Source organism: Anabrus simplex, chromosome X (genome assembly GCF_040414725.1).
Source record: "Anabrus simplex isolate iqAnaSimp1 chromosome X, ASM4041472v1, whole genome shotgun sequence".
In the NCBI taxonomy this organism is placed as follows: domain Eukaryota; kingdom Metazoa; phylum Arthropoda; class Insecta; order Orthoptera; family Tettigoniidae; genus Anabrus; species Anabrus simplex.
Window position 1 is genome coordinate 86,147,632 of NC_090279.1, and position 22,687 is coordinate 86,170,318.

The window sequence follows — 22,687 nt, forward strand, 5'->3', positions numbered from 1 at the left end:
GTTTACACTGAGCAAGGAGTATGACACTGTATGGAAGTGAAACACAGATAATAACTGGTGCCAAGAAAAAACAGAGTTGAAGCCTTTTAGATGCCGTGTTATCAGAAGTTCTTGAAGATGAGATTGATAGAACATGTCTCAAATAAAGAGATAGTGAATAAGCTTAATGAGAGGAGAATGGTTTGAGAGAATTTGATCCTGGGCAGGTAAATTTTGATAGAACATATCTCAAAGAACTGTGAACTTTTTCAGTTAGTTTTGAAGTTGATTACAAAAGATAAAAGTGGTAGGAAGTTTCCAGTATATGGACCCGGGTGATCAGAGTGATGTGCAAACCGTACAGTCACTGAATTTTCAAGAAAGGTCATCTTGTTGCGGTTTCAGTACCATATAAAACTGTATGTTAAATAGCTATTAATATGATATAAGGTGTCATATAATACTAGGGGTCCTATGACTATGGTCTTGATATCGACAGATAAGTTAAATTATATTACGGATGTGATCACTGTTTTAGAAATCATGTAAAACTGCAGGTCCTTAGCGTTGATTGAAATATTAGTCATAGAAAACTTGAGGACCTATAGGTATGATCACAATATCAACAGTCATGTAAAATTTTGGGTTTTTTGGTATGATCATAATATTGATGGTCATTTAAAATGACAAGGTTGTTGCTTAGTCTGTTAACAAAGACCATAAGTATTAATGACATTAATAAGGTAATATATTTTTCTGGCTTATGTTTCAGTGTAAGGTCAGTAGAAGTAATCAACCATTCCAGTACCTTCTAACTACTTCAGTTTGCAGTGCAAAATGGACCTGGAAGCAAAGATCAAAGAGGAACCAGGCTGGATTGAAGGAGAAACAACGGCATCACTTGTAAGTTTCATACCAGATAACTTTATAGGGGTCAGAAATTAACCCTTAATATCTGAATAAGTTTGGCAGGGGCACAATTTTCTATGTGCTTCCTCAGTATTAACACCAGCAGTCACCAATTGCTGAATGAGCATCTATGCGTAGTAAACTCTGTTTTTTTTTAATTTGTCTGGGAATACACCACAACGCACTACACAAAGCTGCCAACTCTTAGGAACTTAAGGTTAGACTTGGATTAGTCTGTACTTCTTACTGTCAGTATTGAAATTACTTTGGTTTAGGGGTTGCACCTTTCTTATTTTTCCCCTTTGATTATAATAGATGATGGTTGACCGATCGTACTTTTTAGGAAACTAACGTCCTCCTACAGTACTGCACCACCATTAGCACCACATGTTAAGAATTATTACTCCTACCATAATTAGTGTAGAAGAAGTTAAATCACAAATCTTTCATTAGTGTTTCTGAGCCTGGATACACCAGTCTGCTAAACAAAATGTCAACACTGGTGTGATAATTCTGGGTTACCCTCACACCCACAATGTGCTGGAAGATATTACGTGTTTCAAGGAATGGATAGATTTGCCTATGACATACGAGGGATGAAATACCTCAAAATCTGAATGTACGTTCTCTCAAAATAAATATTTTGCTCATATGTTGAATTCTTCTAGAAAGACGGAATAGTGATTAGCTCATTTTATTCCTCAAATACAGGTCAGGTTCTATGATATATACAGTAGAGAACCATGTGTAATGGCTCTAGAATGTATGATTTCTGAGAATAATTTCTTTTATATGCCCCTTCTTAGTGGGCTCTGACAATTTAAGGACTTCAGGCACATTAAACAGAATTTTTTCTTTCCTCATTGTCATTATTTCCTTGTCCTTTTTGTGCATTCTTTTCATCCATTCCTTAGTTCAGCCACTGTTCTCTTCTGTATTGAATGGGTTAAGTTGGTATATTCTAGAACTTGTTACTTTAATTCACTTTTATTAGTTACTGAACTTACATTAGAATATAAGCTTTTCGTCACAGTCCCTCCCCCCTTTAATGCTGACAAGATTTTATGAATCCAAGAGTGAAATTTAAATGTCTCGTAGTAGATCATAAAAGATCTTCCGAAACTGCAGATATACACTCCAACACTGCTGATTCTCCACTGTCGGTGTCCTCATCCCCTCAGCTCCTCACAGAACACTACATAACATGCTTATAGTAGTAAAATATTTCATTTCTAGCTGCTTTAACTTTGGGCTTCATCACATCTTTCACTGTTATATGACTGTGATAAGTCTGCTTCTTTCATATTTATGTTTTTTATTTTACACTTGGAATCATTGAAACAGAACTGTATTAATGTTTTATGTAGCTCCTATGATCGCAGCAAAACCATAGTAGAGAATGTGATTCCATTATTTCAAGTAATTTTAATCTGTCTTTAAACAGACTCTGTGCTGAGAACAAAAACTCATTTAGAAGTGTTGTAATGCTTCTAATTGGTTCAAGCAACTTTTATGATTTGACTGATATGATTGAACATATGAAAACAGTTCATACAATTTAGTGTTTATGCATATGGCTGCTTCCTTCCAAATTCTGTGTGAGATAGTCCTAATTCCATCGGTGGTATTATATCTTCTGATATGGCTAGAAAATATTTCGCATTTTATATTTTGTTCTCAGTCTCATCCTTTCTCTGACATAAGGAGTGAGCAAGAATAATAACACCTTTCTCAGTACAGCCTTTGTTTATAACAATCCTCTGCTGGAAGAAATCTTCCTTAAACATTAGTGAAATTCCGAAAGTACCTGTAATACTGGAAATTAATGAATTAACATGCTCATTTTTTAATGACTGTATTTGTAGATGTGTGTTATGAGCATACCTAATATATCTTATTTTTCACAGGAAAATTTCGAACATGTATCAGAAGTGATAGCTCTGAAAGAAGAAGTTAAATCAGAGTTAACAGAGCCAGGGTCGACGCAGGAAAACTCTCTTGAGGTAATGTACATAATTTGATAAGCCATCGTCAGATAATCGAAATGGGTAGAAAATGGCTCAACAGATACTGGGGTTTGATCCATCTTTTTAGTGCACATGATTCATAGTCCTACTGATAATATATTTTTTTATGAGATTGACTGTTTACATACCTAGTTTTCACTTTTCCTTCAAGTTGTTCCGTGATCTTGCGTTATGAATTGTGCAGCAGTTAGGATTATTCCAAGGACCTCTACTCTATGTCATTTGGTAGCTGGTATCATTCCTACTAATACTTTTGAATTCGTAAATTAGTTTCGAACACCAAGTAGCTGAAAGATACATTCATTTTTTACTGTTACAGGATATTTTACTAGTTGATTCCAAATGAAACACTTTTGTTATCTTATTGATTATATTAATTATTGATTTCTAGGTAATACAGTAATTTGTTGATACAAGTTGCTGGTGATACGCTTGTTTACTGTGGGTGTTCGCTTAATATACTACACACATTGTAGCCATCTCGTGGCAAGTGACCTAACGTGGTCTGTGGTGTTACTTGTCCATTGTGACTTATAATATTTGTACCAGGAGGTGCACCTCAACCCCGCACATGTAAAAGAAGCGCCTTAAGGAACACTATCTATCGAACAAAACTTGAAACCGCTAATGCATAAAGTTGGGACATTGATCAGAAGACCTCACTACTGAATAACTGAGTAATATGTTATTTTAAAGTTTCCTAAACTGACTGTATATCTTTGGTTTGTTTTGGTGTACATCAAAAAGTTTGTATTTTTATCCATAGATATCCCTACAAAAAGTGGAGGTCATGCACTCTGGTGCAAGGTGGAATGATTAATGATTTAAAGAAGTTTTGGGTTTATAAATTTCCTCAACTAAATTGACTTTCATTATTTTGATACTTCAATGATTTACAACACTTCCTTCTCATCCTGCCAGCTTTGAAGTCTGGCGAATCACAAATTTTCTGTATTTATTTTTCAGCCAATCATAAGCTTCTTGTAACTTTTTGAGTATCAAATAAAATGGGAGGATGTGGTCGGATTTAGCCCAGAGCCTTCTCGAACCCACCCCTTGGGTATAAAAGCCGCGGCCTTTTCTAATTACCTTGTCTTATTCTTGTCAAATTTCTGAGTGTGTGTGTTAAGACAGGAGGAGGAGTGCCTAATTCTTTGGCAGGCAGAACGTCAGCCCAGGTAATGGCCACCAGTTTTCTATATCTGTAGATGTCTCCGCAAACTCACAGCTGTTTTCAAAAATGTAAACTTTCATTCTGCTAATGTAAAATTTCATACAGACTTAAACTGTAAATTGGGGATAGAGGGTGAGTTTACCTCTCAAAATCCCTTTCAGTTTATCTTGAGGTGACTACGATTTTGTAACTTTTTTCTCCTGTAAATCACTCATTAACTTCTCTTGTGCGTCACCTCAGTTGTGTAGAATTTGTCTCTGCATCATCGGGCCACAAGCCCAAGTAGGGTTTCAAAACTTGGTTTTCAAGGAGCGCAAATTTACGACTGAATGCATTTTGAGTTTGGGCCAGTAATACAACCTGTTGTCCTTTTCCATGAAGGCCCAGTATTATGGGTACTAGATACCCCTGTGTAAAGGAATTGTAAATTGTAGGTTGTGCTTAGGGATGCCAGAAATTGTAAGGTTTTGTGTAATGTTTCCTTGAGTAGGCTGTAAAGAATTGCGAGCACAGCCTCCTTGGTTGAATTTAAAGAGCATGTAAACTCTTGTCTGATATTGGTACAATTTTGAGTGGGGCCTTTGGAAGGCCGTATGTGTAACCTTTGGAGCAAGGTGCTCTTGAACTGTGTCTTGGGAGATATCTCTCGTTATCTAACCAAACGCAACATTTATGAAGTTGTAAACTTGTAAATTGGAGCTGGAAGCTCAAAACTTGTAATTTCCAACTCTTGGATTTCTATTCTTGTTTGCTATTTTGTACCTGACATTTTGCTCCTTGACTTAGTGAGGAATTGTGTTAAATTTGAGGTCTGAAAAGAAGTATAACCTTCGTTTTAAAGTTTTAATTAATCTTCGATATCGTAGATAGACCCATTCAAGCTGACACCTTCTTTCACCTCTCTGCGTTCCACAGGTAATCTCACAACAATATTACCTAAACACACAATAAATAAATAAGCCATACAAGAGTTACCTTGCCTTTCTGTTTCATACTTCGTAAGGGATAGTGTTTGTGAATAGGCCTTGTAAGTTCACCATTACTCACCTGAACATTCGTTGCATATATGAATTCATCATTACCAGGATGCACATTTGATCACTGTCATCGTCCTCTTCATAGCATGTATGTCATCTTCTTTCACTATAACTATGTTGCTGTGGGGTATTTCATTGCCCATTTATTGAGATATTCATTTCACCATCTCTTCCAGGAGTTCTGGGTTAACTGCTGAAAATATAGCCATGTGGACAATGTTGTGATCAGAGAGGAAGTATAATCTTGATCAGAGAGTGTAGTAATTGGCTCTCCTATAAGGAAATGGGTTGTAGTTATGTAAGAAGTGTCAAAAGGTTGATCATTTAGCTTTGGTGAGAGGATGTATGTGTTTCAAGAATGGTCCATTCTTTGTTGTTGAAGTGATAAGAATCCATCACTTGTCTGGGGCGTTAAATCAGACTCTTGACAGCTGCTTCCCAGATTCTACCAATGTGTGGTGTTGAAGGAGGGATGAAATGCCACGTCAGTCCCATGCCTGCAGTTGTGCGAAGAGTTGGTTTTCTGAGGGTTGTTTTGCAGGAAGGCCTTGATTTCTGTAGCTGCTCCAAATAAGTTTGTGCCATTATTGCTGTAAATGTTCAGGGTTGACCTGTATGAGAACTAAGTTGGTAAAGTGCGGAGAGAAATGTTGTTGTGATGAGATCAGGTATCGTGTCTGTGTAGACAGCCTTGGTAGCTAGCCAGTCTGGTCTTGTTCGTTTTCACACATTTTTTTATTAGAACTGGGCCAGCACAGTCTATTCTAGTTTTAAGGAATGGGTATGTTGAGGTTAAAGGCACCATTTGTGTATTTCTCATTAATTATTCCTCTATGTAACACTTTGACTACAGTAATCAGGATCCTGATTTTTATCCCCCAAGCATGAGACCACGGCTGATGATGCCCATGCAATGGGCGAAACATAAATTATTATGACACGATGTAACACCTGAGACGTGTATAAGTGTGGCTTCTTTCCGTTCCCCTTTCTGAAGAGATTCTAAACTTGTCTCTCAGAGTGTTGAGTGCCAGGATGAAATAGTCCGAGGTGTTCTGCCATTATACTTATATTTGTGAGGTGATACAGAATTTCTAATGTTTCCAGTCCACTAGTATTGGAGTATTGTGCGGTCATCCACTGACAAGAAGATGGCCTTCTTAATCTATGATTGGATAAATAGTGTTTATATGAGTTGTTAGTTTCCTGCACAATATTAATGTACAGTACCTGGCCACTTTATTAGACTCAACGTAAATATCTTCATTTTTCTAACAAAATGTTATATTAACGGAATTTTAATGGAATATTACACATTCACTAATGGATACCATTACAGTATGTTTAATTTGCGATGTCATACCCAGTATTAAGACTGATATTCTAATATTTAGTCAGTCCACCCTTAGCTTTTATGACTGCAATGCAATGCAAGATGAAGCTGCTGCTGACAACTTTTCATTATGGTTCCAATGAAATATGATCTTTTCAAGTAGTTGAAGCTTGGTAGTGATACACTCTTTACCAATTTCACGTTTCAGACATTGCCACACATTCTCAATCGGGTTCAAATCGGGTGAATTACCAGGCCAATACAAAAGAGGAATTTCTTTCTCTTTCAGAAAAGCTTTAATAGATTTTGCTGTGTGGCATGGAGCCCCATCTTGCATGAAAATCTTGTTTTCACCTTCACTAAACCAGTCCTTCAATTGCGGGATCAGTCTCTTTTCAAGTATTTGTCTGTACTGATCCTGACGCATTATACCCTCCACAATCTGAAGACGTCCCATTCCCTTTCCACTTATCACTGACCAAATCATGACCTTGGTAGGATGTTTTACTGTTTGCTGGACGCAATTCTTCTCATACTTTTCACTAGACAATCTTCTTACAAACTGGGATTTCTCGCTTAACACCTCAAAAGTTGATTCATCACTGAAGCAAACCTAGAAATTAAGATGATGTGTATGATATTTAAAGTTGTAAATACTCGTTAGAATTTTCCTAGCTAAAACACCATTTGTTAAGGAATTTATATAAGGAACTTACCCTTTTCCAGTCTTCTGCTGTGAAATGTTGGTGTTTTCTTGCCCATTGTAGCCTCCGTTTCATCATTCGCTCAGTAAGTTTGGCTTTCTTAGCTGGTCGACGACATCGGTACCCCATGCTGCAAGTACGTCGACGCACTGTTCTCTCAGAAACCTTGATGCCACTGTTGTTCAGTTCTTGGGTTATAGTAGCATAAGATGCCCTTCTGTTTCCTTTCACAATTTTGATGAGCAAACGTTCTGCTCTTGGAGTCAGAATTTTCTTCCTACCACATTTCCCTCTTCTGTTCTTCGGGTAATCTCTCTTAGTTATATTTGTATTGCTTATACGACGCACAGAAGTCTGCGATATTCCTGAACGGGCAGCAATTTCTTGTTGTGTCAGATTTCCATGTTGCAAAAGTCCCTTCACAAACTCAATTTTGCGAGGAGAAAGGTCCTTAGACTTCCCCATAACTCTGTTATCAAGAAATTGTCTGATTTCCCAAGTAACAAATTTAAAACCACTGCTACCTCATAAAGTTCCTGTTATCAACACAGATTTAGCGTAAATATCTAAAATACAGCAAGACAAACTGTTAAAGTTAATTATTTGTAAACCAAACACATATCTGACACAAAAACCCGCGGGAATTATTACCTCATATGTTTATGGCAAGGTAGCTACTGAGCTAATAAAGTAAAAAAGGTGGGAATTTGTAAAGATAATAAGTTCCAAAACTCACATTATTATCAACTATACCATGTCCTACAATGCAAGTATCAACAATGGGTTTGCTGTCACATAAATCCAAGAATTAGGGTGTCAAATGAAATTAAAGCTAAAAAGGTCCTTGAGTCTCATAATGTGGCCAGGTACTGTAATATTTGTGTACAGGGTTCAACTCCGATACAAACAGTGGACTTTAATTTCACTCCGTGGATTGTTTACAACAATCTCAGATAATTATATGTTACAAATCTCATGACTGGTCCATATTAAAACGTACATTAATTCACCAATGTTACAAAAGTTTATTGAAATCCACGTATTCAATATGCATTGGGGTCTTAAAATTAAGATTTATATATTGTAATACTAATTTAAGGGGACATGTTTCGCCCATTGTTAGGGCATCATCAGCCGTGATCTCATGCCTAACGGATTAAAATACAATCCTGATTACTGTAGTCAAAGTGTTACGTAGAGAACCGTGTGTTATATAAAGGAGGAAACTTGTAAGTTCACAAACGACAATTTACAAAATTAAGACACGTTAAAAAAATCTTTGGTGAGAGGATGTATGTGTTATAAGAGTGGTCCATTCTTTGTTGGTGAAGTGATAAGGATTCATCACTCCTCTGAGGTGATATATCAGATTCTTGACAGCTGCTTCCCTGATTCCACCAAAGTGTGGTGCTCTCAGGAGGGGTGAAATGCCGTGTCAGTCCCATGCCTGCGGTTGTGTGAAGAGTTGGTTTTCTGAGGGTTGTTTTACATAAAGTCCTTGATTTCTTTAGCTACTCCGAAGAAGTTTGTGCCATTATTGCTGTAAACTAACTGTAATACTGAAAATTAATGTAATAATATGCTCATTTGTTAGTGACTGTATTTGTAGATGTGTGTTATGAGCATACCTAATATATCTTATTTTCCACAGGAAAATTTCGAACATGTATCAGAAGATATAGCTCTGAAAGAAGAAGTTAAATCAGAGTTAACAGAGCCAGGGTCGACGCAGGAAAACTCCCTTGAGGTAATGTACATAATTTGATAAGCCATCGTCAGATAATCGAAATGGGTAGAAAATGGCTCAACAGATACTGGAGTTTGATCCATCTTTTTAGTGCACATGATTCATAGTCCTACTGATAATATATTTTTTTATGAGATTGACTGTTTACTTACCTAGTTTTCACTTTTCCTTCAAGTTGTTCTGCGATCTTGCGTTATGAATTGTGCAGCAGTTAGGATTATTCCAAAGACCTCTACTCTATGTCATTTGGTAGCTGGTATCATTCCTACTAATACTTTTGAATTGACTTTCATTATTTTGATACTTCAATGATTTACAACACTTGGGTACGTGACAGTAGTCAAGTTTTTGAACTTCACGTCCCCATATGGGGTCGTACGTTCGTTCTAACTCGAGAACTGTGCGAACCCATTTGGGTGCGCAGTAGGTATGTGTTTCGAAGCTCTATAAATTTTCTTCCTGCCATCTGCTGGTCGTCTATTTCAGTACGTGCATAGTCCACCTCCCATTCCTCAATTCCTGTTTTGGCGCGACCCCATATGGGTACGTCAAAGTGCTTTGTAGGTTGACAAAGTCATTGTCTATCTCGCGCACGGATTGTTTATGTAAGTGTGCAGAGCTGTGAGTTTCCTTTTCTTTTTTAAGTCGTTACGAATAAATCGAATAGTAAAAGATTTAGTGTAGATAGTCTGGACGATATATCGAACAAGTCGGACAATGATGGTGTAGACGAAGTATATAGTTACAGTGATTTTGAACCCAGTACAGAGCCAATAGCTACCTTGCACGTTCATCCACATTGATGTTACTGTCTTCAGCATACGTATCCCCACTGTAATCCGGGTTTCTAAGCCAGCTGTTGCAAAAATTATGACCGTCTTCAATGATATAGTCACTGGTTTCCCATGTTGCACAATCATCGCTGTTAGGTTCTCTTAATCAAATTAAAATTTATACAAACAAATTTATATACTTGTTCAGTATTTTTTAACTACTAATTCTTCTGATAATATTATTCTGTTACATTCTAATTTACCAAATTCACATGATTTTCATTACTTTATATAACTATATTCCATACGAAAATTTCCTAACCTAAAATCGGAAGATCGTCATTTACAAACATTTCCTGACCTAAAATCGGGGATTGTACATTTTTACGGCTCCAGTATGAACAAGCTAACACATCTCTCATAATCAACAGCATTTAACGCGTCCCTGCACAGGAAAAGGTAAATATTACCAAGGTTCGTGTCAGTAACTACTGTATAAGTACGACCCCATATGGGGGCGTGTGTACGTGTACAGTTCGTAATGACCAATACGACCCCATATGGGGTCGCAATATGTTACCTAATATACATAATAATTTAACCTAATATATCATAAATACATCATAATTTCAGCGATCATTTGCTTGGTTAAGCCTGTGAACGTTTTGGCACCAGGGAGTAACTCGATGTTATTAGCTCATGGCACTAGACGGCAATCCTATGAAAATCGGTCTGGCACTCAACGTGTTAAAGAAGTTTTGGGTTTATAAATTTCCTCAACTACATTGACTTTCATTTATTTTGATACTTCAATGATTTACAACACTTCCTTCTCATCCTGCCAGCTTTGAAGTCTGGCCAATCACAAATTTTCTGTATTTATTTTTCAGCCAATCATAAGCTTCTTGTAACTTTTCGAGTATCAAATAAAATGGGAGGATGTGGTCGGATTTAGCCCAGAGCCTTCTCGAACCCACCCCTTGGGTATAAAAGCCGCGGCCTTTTCTAATTACCTTGTCTTATTCTTGTCAAATTTCTGAGTGTGTGTGTTAAGACAGGATGTGGGGTGCCTAATTCTTTGGCAGGCAGAACGTCAGCCCAGGTAATGGCCACCAGTTTTCTATATCTGTAGCTGTCTCCGCAAACTCACAGCTGTTTTCAAAAATGTAAACTTTCATTCTGCTAATGTAAAATTTCATACAGACTTAAACTGTAAATTGGGGATAGAGAGTGAGTTTACCTCTCAAAATCCCTTTCAGTTTATCTTGAGGTGACTACGATTTTGTAACTTTTTTCTCCTGTAAATCACTCATTAACTTCTCTTTTGCGTCACCTCAATTGTGTAAAATTTGTCTCTGCATCATCGGGCCACAAGCCCAAGTAGGGTTTCAAAACTTGGTTTTCAAGGAGCGCAAATTTACGACTGAATGCATTTTGAGTTTGGGCCAGTAATACAACCTGTTGTTCTTTTCCATGAAGGCCCAGTATTATGGGTACTAGATACCCCTGTGTAAAGGAATTGTAAATTGTAGGTTGTGCTTAGAGATGCCAGAAATTGTAAGGTTTTGTGTAATGTTTCCTTGAGTAGGCTGTAAAGAATTGCGAGCACAGCCTGCTGGGTTGAATTTAAAGAGCATGTAAACTCTTGTCTGATATTGGTACAATTTTGAGTGGGGCCTTTGGAAGGCCGTATGTGTAACCTTTGGAGCAAGGTGCTCTTGAACTGTGTCTTGGGAGATATCTCTCGTTATCTAACCAAACGCAACATTTATGAAGTTGTAAACTTGTAAATTGGAGCTGGAAGCTCAAAACTTGTAATTTCCAACTCTTGGATTTCTATTCTTGTTTGCTATTTTGTACCTGACATTTTGCTCCTTGACTTAGTGAGGAATTGTGTTAAATTTGAGGTCTGAAAAGAAGTATAACCTTCGTTTTAAAGTTTTAATTAATCTTCGATATCGTAGATAGACCCATTCAAGCTGACACCTTCTTTCACCTCTCTGCGTTCCACAGGTAATCTCACAACAATATTACCTAAACACACAATAAATAAATAAGCCATACAAGAGTTACCTTGCCTTTCTGTTTCATACTTCGTAAGGGATAGTGTTTGTGAATAGGCCTTGTAAGTTCACCATTACTCACCTGAACATTCGTTGCATATATGAATTCATCATTACCAGGATGCACATTTGATCACTGTCATCGTCCTCTTCATAGCATGTATGTCATCTTCTTTCACTATAACTATGTTGCTGTGGGGTATTTCATTGCCCATTTATTGAGATATTCATTTCACCATCTCTTCCAGGAGTTCTGGGTTAACTGCTGAAAATATAGCCATGTGGACAATGTTGTGATCAGAGAGGAAGTATAATCTTGATCAGAGAGTGTAGTAATTGGCTCTCCTATAAGGAAATGGGTTGTAGTTGTGTAAGAAGTGTCAAAAGGTTGATCATTTAGCTTTGGTGAGAGGATGTATGTGTTTCAAGAATGGTCCATTCTTTGTTGTTGAAGTGATAAGAATCCATCACTTGTCTGGGGCGTTAAATCAGACTCTTGACAGCTGCTTCCCAGATTCTACCAATGTGTGGTGTTGAAGGAGGGATGAAATGCCACGTCAGTCCCATGCCTGCAGTTGTGCGAAGAGTTGGTTTTCTGAGGGTTGTTTTGCAGGAAGGCCTTGATTTCTGTAGCTGCTCCAAATAAGTTTGTGCCATTATTGCTGTAAATGTTCAGGGTTGACCTGTATGAGAACTAAGTTGGTAAAGTGCGGAGAGAAATGTTGTTGTGATGAGATCAGGTATCGTGTCTGTGTAGACAGCCTTGGTAGCTAGGCAGTCTGGTCTTGTTCGTTTTCACACATTTTTTTATTAGAACTGGGCCAGCACAGTCTATTCTAGTTTTAAGGAATGGGTATGTCGAGGTTAAAGGCATCATTTGTGTATTTCTCATTAATTATTCCTCTATGTAACACTTTGACTACAGCAATCAGGATCCTGATTTTTATCCCCCAAGCATGAGATCACGGCTGATGATGCCCATGCAATGGGCGAAACATAAATTATTATGACACGATGTAACGCCTGAGATGTGTATGAGTGTGGCTTCTTTCCGTTCCCCTTTCTGAAGAGATTCTAAACTTGTCTCTCAGAGTGTTGAGTGCCAGGATGAAATAGTCCGAGGTGTTCTGCCATCATAATTATATTTGTGAGGTGATACAGAATTTCTAATGTTTCCAGTCCACTAGTATTGGAGTATTGTGCGGTCATCCACTGACAAGAAGATGGCCTTCTTAATCTATGATTGGATAAATAGTGTTTATACAAGTTGTTAGTTTCCTGCACAATATTAATGTAATATTTGTGTACAGGGTTCAACTCCGATACAAACAGTGGACTTTAATTTCACTCCCTGGATTGTTTACAACAATCTCAGATAATTATATGTTACAAATCTCATGACTGGTCCATATTGAATTGTACATTAATTCACCAATGTTACAAAAGTTTATTGAAATCCACGTATTCAATATGCATTGGGGTCTTAAAATTAAGATTTATATATTGTAATACTAATTTAAGGGGACATGTTTCGCCCATTGTTAGGGCATCATCAGCCGTGATCTCATGCCTAATGGATTAAAATACAATCCTGATTACTGTAGTCAACGTGTTACGTAGAGAACCGTGTGTTATATAAAGGAGGAAACTTGTAAGTTCACAAACGACAATTTACAAAATTAAGACACATTAAAAAAATCTTTGGTGAGAGGATGTATGTGTTATAAGAGTGGTCCATTCGTTGTTGGTGAAGTGATAAGGATCCATCACTCCTCTGAGGTGATATATCAGATTCTTGACAGCTGCTTCCCTGATTCCACCAAAGTGTGGTGCTCTCAGGAGGGGTGAAATGCCGTGTCAGTCCCATGCCTGCGGTTGTGTGAAGAGTTGGTTTTCTGAGGGTTGTTTTACATAAAGTCCTTGATTTCTTTAGCTACTCCGAAGAAGTTTGTGCCATTATCGCTGTAAACTAACTGTAATACTGAAAATTAATGTAATAATATGCTCATTTGTTAGTGGCTGTATTTGTAGATGTGTCTTATGAGCATACCTAATATATGTTATTTTCCACAGGAAAATTTTGAACATATATCAGAAGTGATAGCTCTGAAAGAGGAAGTTAAATCAGAGTTAACCGTGTCAGGTTCGATCCAGGAAAACCCTCTTGAGGTAATGTACATAATTGATAAGCCATAATCAGGTAATTGAAATGGTTAGAAAATGGCTCAACATATATCAGTGTTTGACCCTTCATTTCATTGCACATGATTGATAGTCCTACAGAAAATATACTTTTTTATGAGATTGACTGTTTACTTACCTATTTTCACTTTTCCCTTGAGTTGTTCCATGATCTTGCGTTATGAATCGTACAGCAGTTAGGATTATTCCAAAGACCTCTACTCTCTATCATTTGAGAGCTGGTATCAATCCTACTAATATTTTTGAATTCGTAAATAGTTTTGAACACAAAGTATTTATAAGGTACATTGTTTTGTTACTGTTACAGGATATTTTACTAGTTGCTTCCAAATGAAACACCTTTGTTATCTTATTGATTATATTAATTATTGATTTCGAGATAATACAGTAATTTGTTGATACAAGTTGCTGGTGATACGCTTGTTTACTATGGGTGTTCGCTTAATATACTACACACATTGTAGCCATCTCGTGGCAATTGACCTAATGTGATCTGTTATGTTACTTGTCCATTGTGACTGATAATTTTACTTAACCCTTTCACATACCATTTAACTGAACTTATTTATGCCTTGGTGTACCATTTATTTTCATTACTTTACATGATATTATCACTGACACTGAAAAAGCATGCTTTACTGCAAAATAATGAGAGGAAATATCCAAACTGCCAGGCTGAGTGGCTCAGACGGTTAAAGCGCTGGCCTTCTAACCCCAACTTGGCAGCTTCGATCCTGGCTCAGTCCGGTGGTATTTGAAGGTGCTCAAATACGACAGCCCCGTGTCGGTAGATTTACTGGCCCGTAAAAGAACTCCTGCGGGACTAAATTCTGGCACCTCAGCGTCTCCGAAGACCTTAAAATGTAGTTATTGGGACGTAAAGCACATAACATTATTATTATTTGATATATCCAAACTACTGTCAGATGTACTTTGTGAAGTCTTTATGAATATGGTAGATCATAAAACAGTCACATTCGTGCATCGCCACCTTGCACCGGTGGCATTCAAATAAAGATTCCTTCCTCAGACCCCGTGTCACACAGACTTTGCATCTCTGTGATGGGATAACCTTCTTCGTTGTTGGGGGTATTTTGGTCGGAAAGTGTCCCCAGTGACTCTCTTGAAGCCTCAGTGGTGTATCCCCAGGGCTTGGGTGCCTTATTTTGGATAGTCAGGCAGGTCTCACTTGCCAACAGCTGTTCGGCCAAATTGATCCGGAAGGTGGTAAAGCCTACTTGCTTCTTTTCAGGGTTGAGGAGGGGATGAGTGATGTTGGAATTCAGAAGTGTCATGTCTAGCATGTAGAAGTATATTTTTTGTATCCTTTTGCATACTTCCTCATCAAGGGGAATGATGCGGGTCTCTGGTCATGGGAATCAACACCACCCTTTCCACAGTTGTATTCAAAAACAAGATTGGGTCTGTACTTCTTCTTGCCATCATACTTTACCACTTCAAGGTAATCTGGCCTTCTTTACATCCACAGATACAGGAAACCAGAGTTCCTTTCCAAATGACATTACCCCATTTATTTCCTCGGCAGCCGATACAAGACATTTAGTTGCATAAGCATTTACCTCATTGGTTAGATGTTCCCGAAAAGTCTGCTGTTAGAAATTCATTCACAACTTGTAGTTCGTTCGGGCATTGTCCTAGGTGCCTGTGGAAAACACTATTTCACCACTTGCGATGCATGAATGATACTCTGGAGTATTACTTACGTGCTCCCAGTTCGATTCCCTATCTTGTAACACATGATTAGAAGCCGCTGGTGCGGCATCAGTTGTAGGCCTAAAAGTGACGTATTTGACGGCAAAACACCACTTTGTTCACCTGTACGAGGGCTGAAGTTTCTATCACATGAACTACTTTCACTACTTTCCAAATCCACTAAATTCTTCATCACTTATTTCTATATCAATGTCATTCTCTTCTAAAAATTCCCATATAATCGCTTCGCCACTCAACATGGAGGCAGCCATGATTTCGCTTACGATGGGGTTGCTAAGATACTGGTTATTCTTTCCACGGAATAAATGCACAGGCGTGTTTATCGAATACATCAGTGGAATAAAACAGTGATTCCATCTGTCAGGAGGTTACCTAACTAATATCAAATCCTTCACAAAGGAAACCTGCTTGGAGTGGGTCCGGAAATAAACAGTACGCGCGGACGGAGCGATCCGTCTTTGTACCGGAGTGCAGTCGAGAGCCAGGACGGAGAGATCCTTCAAAGTACATCAAGTGGTTAAACATGCAAGAGGTTTCATACTTCATAAGAGATAGTGTTTGTGATAGGCCTTATAATTTCACCATTACTCGCCTGAAAATTCGTTGCATGAATGAATTTGTCATTACCAGGATGCACATTTGATCACTGTCTTTGTCCACTTCATAGCATGAGTGTCATCTTCTTTCAGTATGACTATGTTGCTATGGGGTATTTCATTGCCCATTTATTGAGATATTCATTTCACCATCTCTTCCAGGAGTTCTGGGTTAGCTGCTGAAAATATAGCTATGTGGGCAAGGTTGTGATGAGAGGGGAAGTAAAATCAATATCAGGGAGTGTAGTAATTGGCTCTTCTATAAGGAAATGGGATGTAGATAGGTAAGAAGTGTCAAAAGGGTCATCATTTAGCTTTGGTGATAGGATGTGAGAGTATGTATAGTAAGAATGGTCCATTCTTTTTTGGTGAAGTGATAAGAATCCTTCACTCATCTGAGGTGTTATATCAGAATCTTGACAGCTGCTTCCTAGATTCCACCAAAGTGTGATGCTGCACAAGGGATGAAATGCCACATCAGTCCCATGTCTGCAGTTGTGTGAAAAGATGGTTTCTGAGGGTGGTTTTGCAGAAAGGCCTTGATTTCTGTAGCTGCTCTGAAGAAGTTTGTGCTGTAATTACTCTAAATGTTCAGGGGTTGACCTCTCTGAGAACTAAGTCTATAAAGTGCAGAGAGAAATGTTGTGGTGAGATCAGATATCATGTCTATGTAGACAGCCTTGGTAGCTAGGCAGTCTGGTCTTGTTCTATTTCACACAATTTTTCATTAGAATTTGGCCAGCGGTTCTAAGGCATGGGTAATTCTGGGTTACAGGCACCATTTGTGTATTACACGTTAATTGTTCTGAGGTATCTGCATTCATCATAGAACACTTGAGACATGTATCAGTGAGGCTTCTTTCTGTCCCCCTTGCTGATGAGATCCTAAGAGAGTTGAGTGTCAGGATGAAATAGTCAAAGGTGTTCCGCCATCATAATTATATTTGTGAGATGATACAGAATTTCTAAATTTTTTACTCCACTAATATTGGAGTCTCCCGCCAACAAGAAGATGGCATTCTAGTTTCCTGCACAATATTAATATAATATTTGTGTACAGGGTTCAACTCTGATACAAATAGTGGACTTTAATTTCACTCCGTGGGTTGTTTACAACAATCAAGGGAACTTCGGCGGATCGCTAGCTGGCATCGTTTATGGTTAGAACTAGGGCGGTATCTGATCGCCTTCGAACCTCTAACTTTCGTTCTTGATTAATGAAAACATACTTGGCAAATGCTTTCGCTTCGGTCCGTCTTGCGACGATCCAAGAATTTCACCTCTAACGTCGCAATACGAATGCCCCCGCCTGTCCCTATTAATCATTACCTCGGGTTCCGAAAACCAACAAAATAGAACCGAGGTCCTATTCCATTATTCCATGCACACAGTATTCAGGCGCAGCCAGCCTGCTTTAAGCACTCTAATTTGTTCAAAGTAAACGTGCCGGCCCACCTCGACACTCAATGAAGAGCACCGCGGTAGGATTTCATCGGGGTGAGGCCCCGTAATCGGAATGAGTACACTTTAAATCCTTTAACGAGTATCCATTGGAGGGCAAGTCTGGTGCCAGCAGCCGCGGTAATTCCAGCTCCAATAGCGTATATTAAAGTTGTTGCGGTTAAAAAGCTCGTAGTTGGATTTGTGTCCCACGCTGTCGGTTCATCGCTCGTCGGTGTCTAACTGGCATGGTTCGTGGGACGTCCTGCCGGTGGTGGCGAGTCGAAAGCGCGCGGCCGCCGTGGTTATCCGCGTGCGGTTCCTGCGCGCCGTAGGCGGACCCCGATGAAATCCTACCGCGGTGCTCTTCATTGAGTGTCGAGGTGGGCCGGCACGTTTACTTTGAACAAATTAGAGTGCTTAAAGCAGGCCGGCTGCGCCTGAATACTGTGTGCATGGAATAATGGAATAGGACCTCGGTTCTATTTTGTTGGTTTTCGGAACCCGAGGTAATGATTAATAGGGACAGGCGGGGGCATTCGTATTGCGACGTTAGAGGTGAAATTCTTGGATCGTCGCAAGACGGACCGAAGCGAAAGCATTTGCCAAGTATGTTTTCATTAATCAAGAACGAAAGTTAGAGGTTCGAAGGCGATCAGATACCGCCCTAGTTCTAACCATACATGACTGGTCCATATTGAAATGTAAATTAATTCAACAATGTTAAAAAAAGTTTATTGAAATCCATGTATTCAATATGCATTGGGGTCTTAAAATTAAGATTTATATATTGTAATACTAATTTAAGGGGACATGTTCCGCCCATTGTTTGGGCATCATCAGCCATGATCTCATGCCTAATGGATTATAATCAGGATCCTGATTACTCTAGTCAAGGTGTTACATAGAGGTATGTGTCTTTATAAAAATGAGGAAACTTGTAAGTTCACAAACAACAATTTACACAATTAAGACACGTTAAAAAAATCCTTGGTGAGAGGATGTATGTGTTATAAGAGTGGTACCTTCTTTGTTGGTGAAGCAATAAGAATCCATCACTCTTCTCAGGTGATATATCAGACTCTTGACAGCTGCTTCCCAGATTCCACCAAAGTGTGGTGCTGCAGGAGGGATGAAATGCCATGTCAGTCCCATGCCTGCAGTTGTGTGAAGAGTTGGTTTTCTGAGGGTTGTTTTGCAGAAAGGCCTTGATTTCTTTTGCTGCTTCAAAGAAGTTTGTGCCATTATCACTGTAAATGTTCAGCCTACAGCCTGCAGCGCATAAGCTCAATGTTCCGCCCATCTTCTCTCCTCCACCACACCCCCTTCCATCAATTACATACAGATACAATACAAGAAGTGCAACTGTCATTGGTTCTGATGCTGCAAAGGCAACTACTTCCCACCAGAAAGGTCGATGGGGTGAGTAATTTTGTACACAGCATTTTTCGTCAAATTTTTCCCTTTTTGCTATAATCTTAAAAATCCTTCTAGCCTCCTCTCATTACAGATTCTTCACCACACATCCCTCAATATTCAATTTCAATAATGAAGCTGTAGCCAACTTCTAGCACAAGCATCCCCATTTGAATAATAAGACAAGAGGAGGCTATCACATCAGCTAGTAAAGACACACACGGCAACACACAGTCGTGAACCTTTTTTCACGTTTTCAACAAAAATAAGAAGACTGTGGCCTCACCAAACAAATACGGGATTAACAGGGTGTCCACCCATAGGAATACTGGTAACCGGGGAATGTCAGAGAATTCCAGAAATAGTGGGAAAACCAGGAAATTCAGAAAACAATCTGGAAATTCGTTCTTCTGCCAGATAAAATGGACATACCCTATTTGTCCGTTAATAGAAGCATATTTTTCAATTTTTGTAAGATTAATCTTGGGCATGTCTTTTATGCCAGGAATAAATTGTAAAGAAACCTGAGTAAACATTAACAAAACCAAGTGTGATTGCGAATATGAAGTAACTGATATCTTCAATAGCTATATGAATAGCATATAGCAAGCAGTAGCGACTATGTTTGATCGAATTTTCAATGTTTTGATCTGCTTACTATTGTATATTCTGTGTTGTTGAGGAATGGTGAGGCCTATATTGCGTTCTCAGTTTTCTAATCGCTTAAATGTATGGCTTCCACAGCAAAATATGCATATAGACAAAATTCCACTACCCAACAAATTACTGTTTGTTTACTATGTAATGACGTGTGCGATAGTCACTACCTCATAAAATGTAAAAAGAGAAAAGACACTGACTCAATGCAGGAAAGTGTGAAATTCGCTTAAACTTAATACTCCTTCGAGTGCTCATTATTATTATGATTATTATTATTATTACAGTTATTAAATGTGCTGATGTAGGTAAACCTTGTGTAAATGTGACCAGCAATGTGACACTGTTCGAGTCGCGCCATGTTGAGTTTCTAACCTATCTGATGAAATGGTTGGTGACGGACGTCAGTGAGTGAGGCTCCACAGTAATCAAGTGATTTGAAGGTGTTGAACTTCAGTGGAAGTGATAGAAACTTGCGGAAGTGTTATGTTTGTATTTACGAATCGATATACCCATATTTTTTGTTGGTGTTGATCTTTTTCTTCCAAATTTGCAATGTAAAGAAAATCTGGAAACGATGGAGTTGGAAGCCCAGCCACTACCAGTGCTGCCAGCTTAGACTGCCTCGTGAAGTGTGTGCTGGATGATTTCAATAACTCGGACAGCTTCTTGGAAAAAATTGTGCAGGCCATTTCGACCCGCATGACACAACTGGTTGTAAAAGAATTTGAAAAGTTTTCAAATTTTAATATCGAAGCATTTTCAGATTTAACTGAAGAACATGGTAACAAGGAGGCAGAAATCCGCAAACTGAAGGAGGATATGGATGCCAAGTGCAATTCATTGGAGTAGTACAGAAGGAGAAGTAATGTAAGAAATTTCGGCATCCCTGAATGTTCGAACGGAAACTGTGATGAACTAGTGCTCAACGTGTGCAAAGTAGTAGGTGCAGATGTTAGACTTAATGACATTGATAGGTGTCACAGAGTAGGACCTTGATTACTAGAGAAAACAAGGCGTATCCTAGTGATATTTATGTCTTATCGGTCACAGCAGGATGTTTTCACTAGGAAAATGAAACTGAAAGGCTTATCCACAACAATCCATAAAGATTTTACGGCTATCAGAATGTCCATCTTGAAGACAGCAATCCAGTGTTTTGTTCTTACAAACACTTGGACTGACTCAGGAGACATCGTAATCAAGAAGGCGGACAGGGTGGAATTAAGAGTGTGCCAGTTAAAGGAACTTCCTATGGCATAAGCTTCTGTTGCAGGGCTGCCTTATCACTTGACAATGTGAGTCAACTCCTATCCTTTACCGTAAGTCGCAGCTGAGAAGCTAGCTTTTAAAATTTTTTTCAAGTAACCTTATCTATCTATCTAGGTATCTTTCATCTATCTACGTATCTATCCATTTACCAAATTGATTTATCTACTTATCTAAATATCTATTTCCTTATCTGTTTTCTTATCCTACCACCTGTCCATCCACTTACTCTTTAATAAAATTTTCCTATCTGGATCTAATTTAAGTCGGGCCTCTGTATTACGTCTACATAGATCTAACATCAACACTACATAGAGTAAGCTCCTACTTGAGTATTCTGTACGCCTAATCTGCTGTTGCACGTTATCACTATTATTATTATAATTGTTATTATTATTATTATTGTTATTTATATTATTATTATTATTACTCACAATTTAATTATCTAAAATACATAAATTGCTGACCGTTCTTAGGATGTAGTCGCATGCTGTTTTCTAGTTAGTTTCATTTTAGCAGTTGGTAATGCATACCACAAACAGCCGTAATCCCTGTGACCATAGCAGTACTTGCCTTGTCACACTTCCCCTTCCCCACCCATCCCTTCAAACTGTCTACCTGCTAGTCCATTGACCCAAACTCCACCCCTTGAACCTACAACACACATTCTCTAGTCAGCCCTAAATAGACATAAAAGCGCACTTGACATGTCACCTTAATGCCGAGAGTTTAGTTTCTCAAACTCGTATAGATGAAATAAAAGCGATTTTCATACCACTGTCCTTTGATATAATCTTATGCAGTGAATGTTGTTTGAAAGTCAAATATCAGGCTAAGAATCTGGAATTACCTGCCTACTGCCTATCAAATGCGGGAGAAATATGGCTTAACCATGGTATATCTGAAATAAATCGAACGCATGCTTTATGTACCTTTTGGAACTTGATGGAAAGTGAGGCGTTCAGGTTACTGTATACTACGTCACAGTAGTCGAATGTTGGCATTACTTTGGATAAGCAGTTTTCTTACATTTTGGGGGAGTAAATCTCTGAGGTTTTTAAGGGAATGTGAGGAATAAAACACTCGCTGACATATACCTGTTATACGATCGTTCCAACTAAGGTTTTTATCCATTATCATCCCTAGGTTTTTAACTGTGTCTTTGAATTGTAACTGAGTGCCTCTTAATGTTACTGAGTGGGTATGGATATCTGTAAGTCGTGCGTGGATTTTTTGGGTAGCTAAAGGAATACACTGCGATTTTTGGGCATTGATTTTTAGTGCATGGTCATCGGTCCACCTACATGTTCTTCCTAGGTCGTCGTTCATATTATTTATTGCAGTCGGTAAGTCACAATGATGTGCATGTGTATATATCTGTATGTCGTCTGCGTACTGTAACCTGTGCTGGCATCAAGTTCCATGTTGGACCGACAACAATGTATGTATAACCATCGCGCTGTACTTCCTCTCAATTTGCTTCATGTTGTATTACTAATTTAATATGTTGTTGTCCGTGCTATCTTTCCTCTTAAATGCTACTAATTAACTATATGAAATCGGGGACGAATATACAGATCAAGCGCGGTGGTTGCATGTCAATGTTTAGTCAGCATCTCAGGGTAAA